Below are 6,768 nucleotides of genomic sequence, written 5' to 3' on the forward strand. Positions count from 1 at the left end.
GAGGAGGAATAAAAAGTCTCGATACCACTTATTTTAATCTTTGTATCCCCTTTGAGGAAAGGGTGGAATTTTTAGCATTCTTCTGGGTCTGGCATGTCACAAATTGTTAAGTGCCTATGGCATGCAGGAAAGAAAAGAGACACTCCCCAGAGGAAAGCCTGTTGTCCTCCCTGAAATTGGGCCATGAACTGATCCTGTCATCACAGTATCCATCTTCAGTCCCAGGACTCAATGTTGCAAGATCCCCGTAAGCCAAATTCCATTACCCAAATACCATTACAGCCAAAATCTCCATCTGCCTAAAAGATTTGTCTGTCCCAGCCATCAGCCTCTTCACTGGCACATAATGTGAAGCCTTGGAATTTTATACAGAAAATGCCATCATGATAATAATTTAAGAGTCCCTTGGGGTTTGTTAGAATGAGAATCTGTCCCGTAACAGTTAGCATACAAATCATGGCTCCAGCTACACAGGCTTAAAACGAACTTAAGCAATCAGGATTCTAATTGGGAAATTGCATAATTCCCAAGACTTGGTTGGGCCTTTTCCCAACACAAAAGTACAAGGTGAGAGTACATTCTAGGATATCCACATGCAATATAGTGAAACTGGACCCCTACCTCACACCCTATAGAAAAGTTAACTCAAAATAAATCTAAAACCTAAATGTAAGAGCTACAGCTATCAAACTCTTAAAAGAGAACATAGATGTAAACCTTAGTGACCTTGGATTAGGCAATGTTTTCATAGATGTTATACCAAAAGCACAAACAAGGAAAAACTGATAAGCTGAACTACATCAAAATTAAAAACTTTTGTGTATCCAGGGAACTATCGAGAAAGTGAAAACATAACTCACAGAATGAAAGAAAATATTTTTAAGTCAAACATATGATAAGGTCTAGTATCCAGAATATATTTAAAAGATTTATTGGAGGGCAGAGCAAGATGGCCAACTAGAATTGCCTGGTGCTCTTTCCCCATCCCCCTGCCTCCCCAAAAAAGAGACCAAAACAATAAACAACTGTATTTTGACTGGAATGACTGAAGAAATATGCAGGGGAGTGACAAAATCTTCATGGAGTATGGGAGATAACAGCACAGAGAGCAAAGCCAGGCATCCTGCCTCTGCCTCACCACAAGGACTTGCTCAGAGTCAGGTGGAGAGAAGGTAGGCTGGAAAAACCACAGCTGTTTCCACGGCCGCCACAAGCACCAGCAATCCCTGCCACGAGGAGTCCCCCAGTTCTTTCTGGCCCCAAACCCAGTTAAAGACTAGCTAGGAACTTGTGCAGCCTCATGGCCTGATCGTAGAAGCCCAGGTAGAGCAACCCTGCCTCCTGACCTAAGTGGTTATAGCACAGTGCCATCCTGAAGCCAAACCCTTGGCTAGGGTGACCTGCCCTGGGGGCCAGTGAGAGATGACTCTCTTCTTCCTGAGGCCCCAGCTGCATTCTACCATATTCACATGTGTGCTTGCAGGACCATGACCCTGGCTGCCTGAAGCCTATGCCACACAGGGAGATTGAGACCCCCACGTCTGAACCCATGCAGTAGTCCCTCCTCCCACAGGTGAGCAGGCAGAATGGCTCAGTGGGAAGCCACCAATAAGCAGTGATCCACCACATTCGCATGCACCCACCCTGCACAACCCAAAGGGCTGCTAAGCCCACAGTTGCTCAAACTGGCCAACAACCAGTCCAGGGGTAGCTCCACCTCCCCGCCTCCCCCCCCCCCCCCCCCCCCCCCCCACAGCCTTCCACAGAGCTGCTGGGTCCTGCTGCACCAATGTATACCTGCTCCCTGACCAACAGCAACTGAGCAGTGGCCTGCCTTCCCATGGCAGGCCTCTACAGAGCCACGAGGCCCAATATACTGGTGTACACCTGCTCCCTGACCAACTGTGGATTGGGCAGGAGTGTCCCTTTCCTGTGGAAAGCTTCTATAGAGCTGTTGGGCCTGGATGTACCTTTGTAGGCTTACTCCAGGCTCAACACCTGACCTGGTGGCCTCTACAGAGCTACCAGGCCCTTTTGCACCAGTGTACATATGCTCCCTGACTGACAGCAACCTGGACAGCAGCCTTGCCTCTGACTGGTGGGTCACTACAGAGCTTCTGGGCCTTGCTACGCCTTTGCAGGCTTGCTCCAGACTTGACTGCTGATCTGGTGGACCTCCAGAGCTGCTGGGCCCTGTTGTGTCTGTGCACACCTACTCCGTGCTCAACAGGGAATTGGGGGATGGCTTTGCATCCTCAGGCAAGCCTCCATAGAACCATCTGGCCCTGCTGTCTCACACATGCCAGCTCCTTGCCAGGAAGTGGCAACCTTTCTTTTGACAGGCCTTCACAGAGCTGCTTGAACACTCTACCCTGCACCCAAACTCACCTGTTTCTAATCCAAAAACTCATTGAGCAATGCACCACCCGCTGGAAGAGATGACCTCAGAGCCGTGCACCTATGCCTGGCCTGAGAGCAGGTCAGGCAGCAACTCTGAGCCTCAGAGACCACCAAACAGCTAGTTGTCCCTCTGCATCCAAACTCATCTAGCCCAACAACCAGCCCAGAATCTCCAATCCAGCAAAATAGTACCAGTGTTGGCACAGACTCCTGAAGACTTCACTGAAGAGGATAACAACCAAAGAAACTGTACAGAGACTATGCTACTAAGTCCACTCAAAACCAAAGCCAATGCAACATATAGAACAGACACCCCAGGATCCACCTAGAATATAATTAAAATATTTTGCAACCCATTTTAAAAAGATAAGCAACACAATTTTAAAATAGGCAAGAGATAAACAAGAGATACAAAATGGCCAATAAGCACATGAAAAGACACTGAACAGCTTAACAATATTAGGCACTATGGAACTCAAAATCAAAACACAATGAGATACAACTTTATACCCCCTAGGATGCCTACAGTTTTTAAAACAACACTAATAAAAAGAAGCAAACAAAAAACCCCCAGAAATTAACAAGTATTGGTGAGAATGTGGGTGTACTTGAATCCTCATAAATTCCTGATTGGAATGTAAAATGATTCAGCACTATGGAAAACAGCCTGGTGGTTTCTTAAAATGTTAAACACAAAGTTACTATATGTCCTAGCAATTTTGCTCCTAGGTATATACCCAAGAGAACTGAAAATGAGTGTTCAAACAAAAATTTGCACACAAATGTTGACAACAGCATTATTCATAATAACAAAAAAGTGAAAACAAAACAAATATTCGCCGACTGATGAATGGATAAACAAAATGTGTCATATCCATCCAATGGAATATTACTCAGCCATAAAAAGGAATGAAGTACTAATACATGCTACAACACAGATGAACCCTGAAAACATTATGCCAAGTTAAAGAATACAAACATCACTAACCCCTGTGTGCTCCTGTTCCTAAGCCATGATTGGGGTCTGTATCCCAGCACCCTCCTGGGGTAAATGTAACCTTAAAGTAAGACTTTTGTCAAGAATCTAATTAGATAAAGTTTCACAGAAAACATTTGTAAGAATCATTAGGAAGTAAAAGGGGGCTGTATCCCAGCACCCTCCTGGGGTAAATGTAACCTTAAAGTAAGACTTTTGTCGAGAATCTAATTAGATAAAGTTTCACAGAAAACATTTGTAAGAATCATTAGGAAGTAAAAGGGAAAAGACTTCTAGTGGAAAACTAAAATGCATCATTATCACCAATATCAGTTCTTCCTAAGGCAGGTACTTTCTGGGCTCCTTGCAGCATAAAGTATACGAACCACTCTAGGGAATGATTATCTTCAACCACAAAAACATTTTCCCTGGTGTAACTGTCTCTTTGATCACGCTTTCTTTTGCTTCTTTTATCAGTAGAAACATTAAAATATGTCAATACCTTACTGTATTTGAAACAAGTTCTACAGTCTATTTTGCCAGTGTGATTTTTTCTAGAAAACAAACAAACAAAAAACACGTGGCTTATGTGTCTAACCAATGCAGGTAGAAACCCAACTAATTTATTGCAATGCTGTAATAAAAGCAATAGGGTGAGACTGTAAACATGTAAGTGATATAAGTTATGTGGAATGATAGAAAAAAAGTGCCAGAATTAGGAACAAGGAAAATAGTACGACTAGATTATATAATAAGAATTTGCTGAACTTATAAATAGTACTTTAAAACTAAAATATATGCTGCAGGCAGCCCCCACACAACAGATGGCAGGAGTATACCCAGGGATCTCAGCAGGAGTCATGGGAAGCTCCCATCACCGCCACAGACACTGCTTTGTGTGGGTGGTCTGCCACAGCCACCACCACAGCCACTGCTACTGTCAGGGCAGCTCAGTGCCACGGCAGCAGCCACAGCCACCATGCAAGCAGCCTGCTGACTATTTGATTGCAATGACACGAGGAGAGTCACCAGCAAAGCCCAGGGAAAGAGGTAAGCAAGAGCAGACCTGCACCCAGTGGCCCAGCCCACAAGGAATTACACTGCAACACATGGTAACACACTTGGGGGGTGGGAAGTATGTGTGTGGCCCCTACAACTTCCCTGATGTGGGGAGAGACACACACGTAGAATCAATAAACCCAAGATAACCAAATAGAGTAAGCAAGAAAATTCCCAATCACCACCAACCCATCCCCCAACAGAGAGAAGAAAGGACCCAGGAGAAGCCTCTGACTGTAGGAAAGAGGAAACAGAAACCCCACCCGGGGTCACCCATGCAAACTTAGGAGCTCCAGTATACCCCAGTGTACCCATCAGGGTCATAGAACTCTAGCCAGGGTGCCAACAAGCCCACCCAAGTTCACCCAGTCAAGAGCTGACCCACATCCTTAATGAACCAATACAATGTCACTAACCTCAGCAAGGAATTACTAAGTGCCCCAATGCCTAGGCCACCAAGGCACTCACACAGAATTGCAACACTGAGTACAGCCATAGTACCCAGACAGAAACTACACTGTGGTGTCTACTAAATACTAAAACACCCTGCTCAATGGTCAATATAAAACACATCTACAAGAGGAAGTCTTTCTCCTCAAAGCCCACTCCAGACTTGACAGAAGACTGATTAAGGAAAATGTGGTATATATATGCAACAGAATAAAAACACTTTGCCATAAAAAAGAATGAAATTCTGCCATTCACAGCAACAAGGATGAACGTAGAGAAAATGATGTTAAGTGAAATAAGCCAAGCACAGAAAGAGAAACACCACATGCTCTCACTCTTGAGACCAAAAAAATAAATAAATAAATAAACAAACTTTAAAAAAGGAAAGAAAGATACAACAATTACAATAATTTGTTGAACTTTCAAAAGGAGAGAACAGAACTGAGACCACCGGAGGTGGGAAAGGGAGAAGGGGATCGACAAGAAACTGGTAAAGGACCACAAAATAGGATTACATTGTGTAATGTTGAATATACTAATTATCCTGCTTTGAATATCACATATTGCACACAGATATGGGTGTTCAATGCTATGCCCCATAGATAGGCACAATCAATTATGTTTCAATAAATAAAAATAAATAAATAAATAAAACTAAAGTACAATATTTATTATGAGCACATAATTGACTCTTAATTAATAATAAATGAGTGAACAACTGGATAAATTAATGAATAAATGGCTGGCGAGTTTTGTATTTCATGCAAATAAACAGAATGACTTTTTTAAAAGCGTGCAAATGAGTCTTTGGTAATGACAACAGCATTGTTTTTTAGCACTATAGAGTCATTTTGCATGCACTGCCTTATTTGTTTGCACGACATTCTCGTGAAGGTGGATGAGAAGGTATAATTGTTTCCATTTTGCAGATTTATTATTTTATCAATTAAACAGCTGCAACATGCCAGGAACTAAGCAAAGCTCTAGGGAGAAAATGCTGATAAACACAGCCCTGGCCTATGCCCTTACACAGCACAGAATCTAACAGGGAAGGCAGATGTCCAACAAGGAATGCAAATCTCAGAAGGTCACAGCAAGGACAATGAGGCTTATAAATAAGGAAACAGAATCCCAAACGGGTTAAGTGACTTACATGGGGTCATACAATAGCTGGTCCAATGCCATGTCTTTTAGGGGGCAATTAGAAAACGGGGTCTGTTTAGTCTTTAAAAAAAATAGAATTAGTTCTAGGATATAATCATAGCATTCAAATATTTAAAGGGATATCATGTGGAAGAGAGAGCAGACCTTAGACTATGGGGCTGAACGGCATAAAATAGATCCTGGTGCCTGTGAAAAGCAGATGCGTCTAACGAGGTTCTGGTGAAAATGCTCGGGTGACAGAAAGAGAGGACTGGATCCTTACCAGGTCACCCATATGCACTTCAGGAAACACGAGAACAGTACAGTTCAGGGTGTGAACTCTAGGTCAGACAGACACGGTTCAAAGGCCCACGACCACCACCACCACCACTCACGAGCTGTTTCCTTGAACAAGTTACTTAATCCTTCTGGGCACCAACTTCCTCATTTGCAAACGGAGGCTAATAACAGCGCCTGTCTCAGATGCTACTTGTAGGATTCAATAAGATAAGGCATGTAATCTGTTTCACTCATTGCTTGGCACGTGAAACCCTGGGTAAATGCCTATTAAAAATAAATAAATATTTACTTAACGAATGGGTTGTGAATGGATAAAATAAAATACTCAGTAAGCACTATCAAAACTAGCAGTCATGGTGGTAGCACAGCTAAAAGAAACTCACATGGGGGTCTGAGGATGAAATGACAGACGGATGGATGCACTATTGACCCTACTGAGG

Source organism: Galeopterus variegatus, unplaced genomic scaffold, assembly GCF_000696425.1.
Source record: "Galeopterus variegatus unplaced genomic scaffold, G_variegatus-3.0.2 Scaffold4524, whole genome shotgun sequence".
In the NCBI taxonomy this organism is placed as follows: Eukaryota; Metazoa; Chordata; class Mammalia; order Dermoptera; family Cynocephalidae; genus Galeopterus; species Galeopterus variegatus.